This window comes from Lathyrus oleraceus, chromosome 2 (genome assembly GCF_024323335.1).
Source record: "Lathyrus oleraceus cultivar Zhongwan6 chromosome 2, CAAS_Psat_ZW6_1.0, whole genome shotgun sequence".
Classification (NCBI taxonomy): domain Eukaryota; kingdom Viridiplantae; phylum Streptophyta; class Magnoliopsida; order Fabales; family Fabaceae; genus Lathyrus; species Lathyrus oleraceus.
In genome coordinates this window covers 112757097-112768005 of record NC_066580.1, presented here as the reverse complement: position 1 = coordinate 112768005, position 10909 = coordinate 112757097, and positions in this window count along the sequence as shown.

The following is a 10909-nucleotide window of genomic DNA, read 5'->3' as shown; positions in this document are numbered from 1 at the left end:
TTGGTTCGGATGCTGACGTAATTCCATCCAGTGGTTGTCGGGCTCCATGTTTGCCACCCTTGCTTGTTTATTTGTTTTGTGTTGTTTGGCGTGCGTAAGCCGAACTACAGTGGCTCTGATTCTTGTTCCAGACAAGATATGTAGGCATAAGGTGCGACGCCTTATCGAGCCCGTTTCTCTTAACCCCACCTGTGTTCCCTGTGTGTGTGTGTGTGATGTTTAGCAACCTTTTCTTTATTCTAGGACGTGGATCCCGTCGAGTACGACGGACGTGAGGGGTGCTAATACCTTCCCCTTGCGTAACCGACTCCCGAACCTTTTCTCTCTGGTCGCGAGACCATTTCCTTTCCAGGTTTCTCTGAGCGTTTCCTTTCCCTATCTTGGGATAAATAACGCGCAGTGGCGGCTCTGTGTTGTATTTTCTTTTGAGTCTCGCCGGTTGATTTTTCGCAGGATGCGACAGCTGGCGACTCCACTGGGGATATGACTATCGGATGTAGACCTGTGCTGGTCCATCGTCCCTAAGCGAGTCTTTCCTAGCGTTCTAGGGTTAGTTTGGGTTGCTTCTTGTGTGTATTTATTGCATTTATTATTCTAACCTGTGTATCTATATTTGCATTAAATGTCTGCATGCATCATACTATCATGTTGTTGCCGTCCTCTTTGCAGGTGGTTCCTCTGTTTTGGGGTGGGTGTTCTGAGTGGGGCTAAAACCCAGGCCCGAGTATACACCTAGGATTAGTGTGGTCTCATGTCGCCTCTTTCATGTTAAGTCAACATGTGCCTGGCGGCGTGATGTACCACAAGCCGGACGAGGCTCATTTGGTAGTGCTCATCTCTGTGGATATTCCGCTTTGTTTGAGTTACTCCATCTGGGTTATTGACTCTGGTGACCGATCATTTCCTGGATCTTTGGTTTAGACGGTCTTAAGGGAGCTACAATGGCACACCCGAAAGGGCAAACCCATTGAGTATCTCTGCCCGATTGTCAAGACTATTATCCGCCTTAGGATGACCTGTTTAGAATTTACCTGTGAGGGGAGGGTTGATTCTTACAGATGCATGTTCAGATGGTGACTCAGATGGTGACTAATTGTTCCGTGGATCAGAGTCCTATTTATAAGTCGGATTTATGGTCATTTATTGTCGTGACGCCGGAGTGTTGTCCGTGGTATTTATCAGTGGGGATCCGTTTATTTCAGGATTCCCCGGGCCGAGTTATTTATCAGTGGGGATCCGTTTATTTCAGGATTCCCCGGGCCGATTCAGATGGTTGAGAATGTCTGCTCAGAGATTGTCAGATGATGATGATGATGTATCTGTCTTCCGTTTATTTCGGAACCCGTGGGTCAGATTGGTGGTTACATATTCCCTCAGATGGTTATGATCAGTTCAGAAATCAGGGCTGTGACTCAGAGCAACAAATGATCAGATGACTTGGAGGATGGCCCCGTGCATTGCATACATCTGCATCATTCTCATTTTGCATTCATCTGCATCAAACCTACGTCTAGCCATATGGGGAGTATTATGGATCGAGAATCTGGTTGAGCGACATCTGGATGTCAAAATGTTATTGGTGAAATATTATCTGTCTCGATGAAACCAGGATCGAAAGACAGAATCTTCCTCATATGGATAGACGTTGCATTCATGCATATTAACCTGTTTGCTGTTTTGCAGGTATCGGTCTAACCAGTGCGCATAATTTTTCTGCCCAGATGCCCTCCCAGACTCAGCAAATCCAAACTGATGGATCCTCCCAACGCTGACATCCTCGAGCTGAAAGAGAAGAGGGGAGAGCTGATCAATGTCATGCAAGAGTTCGCCTTGGGGCAGAAAGTAATTGCCGAAAAGGTGGGGAGGATTGAAGACTGGCTGAAGATGGGGAACATGCAAGGAAACGCTTCGTCATCTGGACCGAAGAAATCTTTTGGTAATGACCAGCACAAGGATGAGGGTGAATCGAGTGCTGTGTACGCCCAGAGAGGGCACGGTAGGGGTCGTTACTACCAGCACACCGCTGCGGTAACTATTCCTGCTGACAATCGGCCTGCACAACAGCAACAACAGCGTCAGCCATTTCAGCAGAGGTCTCAGAGGGCAGGACATCCAGTCAGGAGGAGGATGAGTGATCGGCATTTTGACAGGCCGCCTGTGACATATTCTTGCTTATTGAAGAAGTTGAAAGATATGGGGATGGTTCAGCCAAGGACGTTAGCTCCATTGAGAGCAGATCAGTGGCCACCAAACTATAATGAGAACGCCAGGTGTGAATTTCATTCTGGTACGCAGGGGCATGACATTGAGGGTTGTAGAGCCTTTAAGCATACTGTTCAAGACCTGCTGGAGTCCAAGGCCCTCCATTTTTCACTATTGACAGATGTTAATGCTAATCCCATACCGGCGCATGGTCAGGCGATGGGGAATGCAATTACTGAAGATTCAGATTACACCCGGGCAGTGGGTAAAGAAACTAACAGTGACTGGGGAATTGATCAGTGGATAAAATCGTGCGTGCCAGGGAGCTGGAAGGCCTAAAAGATCAACACTGTTACTCGTCTGGAAGAGTATTATTTCTTGTTTTCAGTTTATTTGCATGAAAGCCATACGTGTTGCCCGACACGTAATGGTCCATTGTAAGGGCCACCTCATGTTTAAATTTGCATTTCTGCATCATTAATAAATGGATGTTTTTCAGTCAAAAAACGGTGTTCCCTGTTTTTCATTTATTTTGCAGTTTAAAAACAAATAAAAATGGCAATGTTTATTTTCATTTTTATCTTTTTGTTTTGTCTCGTTCCGACTTCAAAAATAATTCTCCGGATCTCATTGATAACAATTTGGTTACCCCTCATATGACTTCGACAAACCGAGCAATCAGGCTGAAGAAGAAGACGAAGAAGACTGTGATCTACTGGAATTAACCAGGTTGTTGAGACAAGAGGAGAAGGTGATTCAGTCGCCCGAGGAGCGATGCAAGATCGTTATTCCAAGCACCGAGGTCAGAAAGGAAGGAAATTGGGGCCGCTTCAGGGGCAAGTCGAAAGCAGAATGGTAGCCCTGTTGAAAGAGCAGGTGGATACCTTCGCCTGGTCATGTCAGGATACGCCAGGGTTGAACATCGATGCCGTTGTGCACAAGCTACCATGGAAAGGAGACTGTCCTCTAGAGAAGCAGAATGCCAGTGCCTGTATCAGAGAGCCATGGTGACTTTGTTTCATGAGATGATTCAGCATGAAATTGAATGTTATGACATGATAGCAAAGTCCCAAACAGAAGTGGGGCATCTGGCAGATCTGGGCAAGTCGTTTGACCAGTGGAGATAATTCAGACTGAGGTTGAATTAGAATGAGTGCACTATCAGAGTGCGATCCGGTAAGATGTTGGGGGTTCATCATAAGTGGAAAAGAGGAATCGAGGTTCATCCTGCTAAAAAAAAAAAAAAAAAAAAAAAAAAAAAAAAAAAAAAAAAGAAGAAAATAAATAAAAAAATGCCTGAACCAAGGAGAAAAAGAAAAGAGTAGGTTCGTGGTTTCTTAGAAAGATTGAACTACCTGTCATGGTTCACATCTTATCTAACAGCCACGGGTGAACCTATATTCAAGATGTGAAAAAAAAGATCGAACGGTCAGGTGAAATAATGATTGCCAAGGGGCATGGAAAAAATAAAAAAAATAAATTGCAGGAACTTCTGATTCTGATACCTTCCGTGGAAGGAAAGACTGTTAATCTGTACTTGACAGCCTTCGAGGGGTCTACGAGGTGTATTGGGTCAGTATGACGGGTCTTGTCAAAAGAGCATGCAATTTACCTTAGCAAAAAGTTTATCGACGGTGAAACAATACATTCACTGTTCGAGAAAACTTGTTGTACTTTGGCATAGGCTGCTCGCCGACTGAGACAGTTTATGCTGGTTTATGCCACTTTGTGGATTTCCGAGATGGATCCGATCGAGTATGGGTTTGATAAGCTAGCATTGACCGGACGGGTTGCGAGAAGAGCAAAAGAATGTTGACTGATTTGTGACACTCTCAGAAAGCAATCAAGGGGTGTGTTGTCTGATTACATCTCTCCACAACCCATTGATGATTATCAACCGATGAAGTTTGAAATTCCCTGATGAGGACATCTCGAGGTACTCTAATCGAAAGATTGAGAGTAACCGATCCCGGAGGAGGGGCCTGACCCTGAATCCGAACGGATTCTGATGTCTGATGGGGAGGTTAAGGTGAATAGGCTTTTGTTGCCAGGATAGCATTTGAATGCGCCAACAGGGTGGCTAAGTACGAAGCTTGTATCCTGGGTACCGTACCGCAGTACGTACATCTATTGGGGCAACTCCTTTCTCATTGGTATATGGAATGGAGGTTGTGTTACCTGTTGAAGTTCAGATTCCCTCTTTGAGAGTCCTGATGGACGTGAAATTGCAAGAGGCTGAATGGGTAAGGACCCGGTACGAAGAGTTAAGCCTAATCGAAGAAAAGAGGCTGGCAGCCATCTGTCATGGGCAATTATACCAGCAAAGGATGAAGCGTGCTCTTGACAAGAAAGTACGACCTCGGGTATATCACGTGGGTGATATGGTGCTGAAAAGGATCCTTCCTCCTCAAAACGATCGAAGGGGCAAATGGACACCGAATTATGAAGGTCCATTCGTGGTCAAGAAGGTTTTCTCTGGTGGAGCCTTGTTGTTAACGACCATGGATGGCGAGGATTTTCCATCCCCTGTGAATGCGGGCGCAGTTAAAAAATACTTCGTGTAAAGAGACCCGCTGGACGAAAAGAATAAAATAGTCCAGGCAAAAATGGGCATCCCGACGAACCAAAAAAACAGAAAGAAAGGTTCGGGCAAAAATTAGGGATAAAATGAAAAAATGTACACCCGGCAAGTCGAAAACCTGGAAAGGCGACTTGGGCAAAAAGGGGTATCCCGGTGGACTGAAAACCCGAGAGGGCGGTCCAGGCAAAAGAGGGATTGAAATGAACAACTGCGTCTAGCATGATCGTTTGCGCTTTGGTTAAAGCATCATGGATAATACCCGGTAGGGATCAGTCAGAAACGTCTTGTTCAGAAGGCAGAAAGCATGGAGAGTCTGAGGACATATGGGGTGTAACTGAGTTGGAACTCGATGAGATTACGGGTTTCACATTGCCATTAGGATAGATTTTTCCTTTTGAGCGCAATTACCTCTTTTCAGGAATTGCTTCCTTTGTATTGCTCATTTGAGCCACACTTTTCCAATCAATAAAATGAATATTCAGTCAAATAATTTTGGTTTTTGTTTTCATTACCGCTTTGATTGCAAAAACATCCAGATATTTTTGATAAAGAATCTTGCATTTTAATACATACAGGTCCCTTCCAATGCATGTTTATAAGATTGAAAGCTTGAAATCTTATTTGGAAGGTTGAGTGACCCAAGTGTTGAAATCTTGACACGCCTGGGGCACGGTTTTATCTGACGATCTGTTTTGCAGGAACTGTTAGATATTTTCACTCACTTGCAGGTTGTGATGTGGAAGCATTGTAATAAATCCCCAGAGAGTTCGCTCGGGGACGAATCAGTGAAAGAATGACGAAGTGACGTTGCGGCGTACGATGATCCTTGATGTTAATCAAGAAGACTCTTCAAAATCGGAAGATTGGAAAGTATGTAATTCCCCGCAGAGTCCGCTCAGGGACGAGTGCATGAAGAATGACGAAGTGACGTTGAGGCGTACGACGATCCTTGATGATAATCAAGAAGACTCTTCAAAGTCGGAAAATTGAAATTTCTGTATAATCCCAGGAGTACGTTTCTCGTCGAGCGCGGAGCGATTTTGGAATACAAGATGATGGAGCAGAAAAGGTCCAGACGAGTCTGGGAATTCTCAAAAGTGGAAGGTCGATACGAGATTGGGAGGTGGATACTGTAACACCCCAATTAAAATAAGATAATTATTTAATTTAAATTAATATTTTATTTATTAATTTAATCGAATAATTGGGAGTTTGGATTATTATTATTATTTTGAAATAATAATTATTGGGATAATTATTTATTGGAATAATATATAAGTTGGAATTTAGAAAAAATCCCATTTTTGGTAAAAGGTTAATTTCACGTGAAAAGGGAAAAGAGGCAGAAAGGGCAAAAAGCCAGAGAACGAAGGTTGAAGGAAGGAGAAGCTTGGAGCTCGGAAGCTGCCGGATTAACTCAGGTAAGGGGGGTTTATCATCGATTAACGGGTATTATGGGATGATATGTACTGGGTAGTAATAGACCATTGTTTTACCTCTGATTGGATGATATATGTTGAATTTGTGAACTTTTGAGATGAACGAAAATTTGGATTATAATTGACGAAATTCGTAGGAATTAGAGGTAGAAAGGTTAGAAATTTGTGAAATCGAAAGTGTATGATTCGTGTTAGATGATATGAATGAATTGTGTGTGAAATTTGGACTGTAGAAGGTTGAATTGGATAGGTCTCGTAGCAGAGAAAGCCATTGCAGATCTGAGAGCTCTGGTCTCTGGTCATACGCGTATGGCAATAGGCAATACGCGTATGAGATGTTGGTACGCGTATGGGGGGAAGCCTTACGCGTATGGGTGGAAAAAGATGGCATTTTGAATGTGAATTGGTCTCTGTTGGTACGCGTAATGGGAAGTTGTTACGCGTAGCGTACGCGTATGGGATAGGTGGTACGTGTATGAGTTGGGCGAGGAAATGCGCAATACGCGTAAGAGAGTAGGCATTACGCGTATGGAGTTGGCCAGGTTTGGGCAATACGCGTATGGCATGGGCAGTACGCGTATGGGCAGAGTTGGGATTTTCCTGAACTGTTGTTGTGCAGTTTTTGGTTGTTTAGGCTGAGTGATGTACTTAGCTGAGATATGATGTTGTAGGGATCGTTTCCCGTTGTTTTGAGTGGTATAGGTATTAGTAGAGCGGGCTAGTACTGTGTTTGATTATGTGGCATGATATGATATGCTTTTGTGATTAATTATGTTGATAATGTGTGATGGTATACATGATGATGTGAATGTATACGTTTGTGAATAGACTGTATTATGGCTTAGAGTGTGAGCATGTGTCTATTCTTGATTGTTGTTGATGTTGCATTGCTAGGTGATTAGCATGCATGTTGTGGCCCATTTGGGGTGGTAGCTAATTCCCATGGTGAGGAATTAGTGAGTATATCAGTTGATTGTTGTTGTTGATGTTTGCATGCTAGGTGATTAGCGTGCATTTCATGGCCCAATTGGGGTGGTAGCTAATTCCCATGGTGAGGAATTAGTGAGTGAGTCACTATGTCTCAAATGAGTGGGACTAGTGAGCTTGGTAGCCGTGCCTGGATTTGGACGGTGAGGTTGAACTATATGTTCACAACATAGTCGGTACCGCATGCATAGAGTCTCATTGCATAATGAATGTATGGCATATAATATGAATGGATGTATTCCAGTATTATATGTGTGTTGTGTGTTGTTTTGTTAATGTTGAATGTGATTGAGATGTTACCGTTAAATATGATGCTGGATGCTTGAATGGATATTGATGTTGCTGAATGCGTAGTCTGATTAGGGTGAATTAATGTGTTAATTACTAGCATTACATGTTGTTCTATAATGCTTATTATATTGATTGAGGAACTCACCCTTACAACTCTTTTTCAGGTAACGAGCAGTGATGTTGAGTAGAAGCTAGTACTATGGAGTCTAGTGTCGTCCTTAGTGGGTCATGCTCTGGTAGATGTAACATCGGGAGGGGATGTTTGACTATGTTTGAATTGAGTTGTTGATTAACTTTACATGTAATGTAATACATGATTTGAATGTTGATATTTTGAATCCGCTGTGAATTATGCAAAGAATCTTATTTTGATTAAATAAATGAGCATGACAGGATAATTTGATGATTTTTGTGAAATGATTGTGTGACACCCTTCGGGGCATAATTACTCTGATTAATATGTTAATATTTTTAATTAAATAATTTGGGGTATTTAGAAGGGTGTTACATTAGTGGTATCAGAGCATAGTCGGTCGTGTCGAGTCGTAATTATTTTGTTTCCCCTGTACGGGATAGGTGTTGTGTAACCCTATCAGTACTTATTGTTTAGCTTGTTTGGGTTTCAGAATAGAGATGGCTGGAAGAGGTAGAGATGATGCTGCGATTGCTGAAGCTCTGGGTATGCTGGCTGGAGTACTTGGAGGGAATCCGAATGTTATGGGAATGGGAGCTGCTCGTCAGTTGAGTGAGTTCCAGAAGAACAATCCTCCAATGTTCAAGGGAGCATACGATCCAGATGGCGCTCAGAAGTGGTTGAAGGAGATAGAGAGAATCTTCCGAGTAACGGAGTGTGCTGATAACCAGAGGGTCAGGTTCGGTACACATATGCTGTCAGAGGAGGCTGATGATTGGTGGGTTGCTACCCGCACTGAGTTGGAAACTGCTGGAGATGCTGATATTTCTTGGGCTGTGTTCAGAGAGAGATTTCTGAGGAAGTATTTTCCCGAGGATGTCAGAGGAAAGAAAGAGATAGAATTCTTGGAATTGAAGCAGGGTAACAGGTCCGTTACGGAGTATGCTGCTAAGTTCACAGAGCTGTCAAAGTATTATACTCCCTATGCTGAGGCTGCTGGGGAATTTTCCAAGTGTGTGAAGTTTGAGAACGGGTTGCGTCCCGAGATCAAGCAGGCGATTGGATATCAGAGGATTAGAGTGTTTTCTGATTTGGTTGACTGTTGCAGGATTTTTGAACAGGATTCCAAGGCCAGGGCTGAGAGCTATCAGCAGAGGGTTGATAGGAAAGGCAAGAATCAGATCGATCGTGGGAAACCGTATGCAGCTGGCAAAGGTTTCCAGAGGCAGAGTGGGATGAAGAGGCCTAGTGGGGGAGACTCTAGTGCTCCTGCCAAGTGTTACAGATGTGGTCAGGCTGGACATCGTATCCATGAGTGTACCAGTAATGAGAAGAAGTGTTTCAAATGTGGGAAAGGTGGTCATTTGGCTGCGGATTGCCGGTTGAAGACTGTGACTTGCTTCAACTGTGGAGAGGTGGGTCATATCAGCCCACAGTGTCCTAAGCCGAAGAAAGAGAATCAGTCAGGAGGCAAGGTTTTTGCTTTATCAGGTTCTGAGACTTCTGCAGAGGATCGTTTGATCCGAGGTACGTGTTATGATGCTGGATGCTTGAATGGATATTGATGTTGCTGAATGCGTAGTCTGATTAGGGTGAATTAATGTGTTAATTACTAGCATTACATGTTGTTCTATAATGCTTATTATATTGATTGAGGAACTCACCCTTACAACTCTTTTTCAGGTAACGAGCAGTGATGTTGAGTAGAAGCTAGTACTATGGAGTCTAGTGTCGTCCTTAGTGGGTCATGCTCTGGTAGATGTAACATCGGGAGGGGATGTTTGACTATGTTTGAATTGAGTTGTTGATTAACTTTACATGTAATGTAATACATGATTTGAATGTTGATATTTTGTATCCGCTGCGAATTATGCAAAGAATCTTATTTTGATTAAATAAATGAGCATGACAGGATAATTTGATGATTTTTGTGAAATGATTGTGTGACACCCTTCGGGGCATAATTACTCTGATTAATATGTTAATATTTTTAATTAAATAATTTAGGGTATTTAGAAGGGTGTTACAGATACCGTGGTTCGATGCGTCGATGGGTGTTCTGTACCAACTGTTCTCATTTCCCAGCTAAGTCCCCAAGCAGAGTTATAGGACTAGCTCCCCAGCAGATCCAATGTCTGTGAACTTCTCCAGCCGAGTCGTGATGGTTGTCCCCGACAGGTTTAAAATGATGTTTCCTCAGCAGCCAGGCCAGAAGGTTGCTATTCCCCGAGTGGAGCGGGTTTAAAGAAATATATCTCCAGCAGTTCCCCGAGTGGAGCGGGTTTAAAGAAATATATCTCCAGCAGTTCCCCGAGTGGAGCGAGTTTCAAAGAAATATATCTCCAGCAGTTCCCCGAGTGGAGCGGGTTTCAATGAAATATATCTCCAGCAGTTCCCCGAGTGGAGCGGGTTTCAATGAAATATATCTTCAGCGGTGTTCATCCTACCTGTGGATCGGACAAGTTTCCGTAGCGGACGGATGGATTTTTGCATCCCCAGCTGAGCGGATTCTGCCTATGGATTACGTGGGTTGTCCCCAGCGGAGTAGTATGCGTTTCCCTAGCAGAATCAGGATGGTTATCCCCAGCAGGTGATAGATTGATGCTTCCCCAGTCGACAGGCCTGGAGGCTGTTATTCCCCAGCGGAGTATCTGTGAGCATTTCCCCAGTGAAGTCGGCAGGTATCTGTGAGGGTTTTCCCGAAGCGGAGTCAGGATTGATATCCCTCAGCAAGTCAAAGATTGTTGTATCCCCACAGAGTGTTGGTGGTGTTTATCCCCAGCAGTTTCTCGAGTGGATTGGGTGCAAAGGAGGTTCTTCCCGGCGAGGGTTGCCTTTTCCCAGCAGCAGTGCTATTCCCCAGCAGGGTGGAAATCGGAGTATTGACGAGTTCCTCAGCAGAGTGTCTCGTGCTTCCCAGAAGAGTCCCTTGAGGGGGATATTTTTTATGCATTCATCATGTAAATAAGCATAGCATATTGCATAAAAAAAAATAATAATAAATCGCGTAGCATTTCCATAATTATGGAGCATTACGCAGAAAATATCAATCATGCATCATTGTTGCAAGCATAGAGCTAGTCTCAAGCCGTGGTTACCGTTTGAGAGGTGGTTGTGCCAGAAAGCGAAGATGTTACTCTGTGGAGTTTAGCATCATGACGTCAGATCAGCGATGTTCCCCAGTAGTGCGATATTGGAGGAAATGTTTCCGTCGGACAGAGATGGAAATAATATCAGAAGACGTTACGCGATCAGCGCGATTCAAGCCGTGGTTAC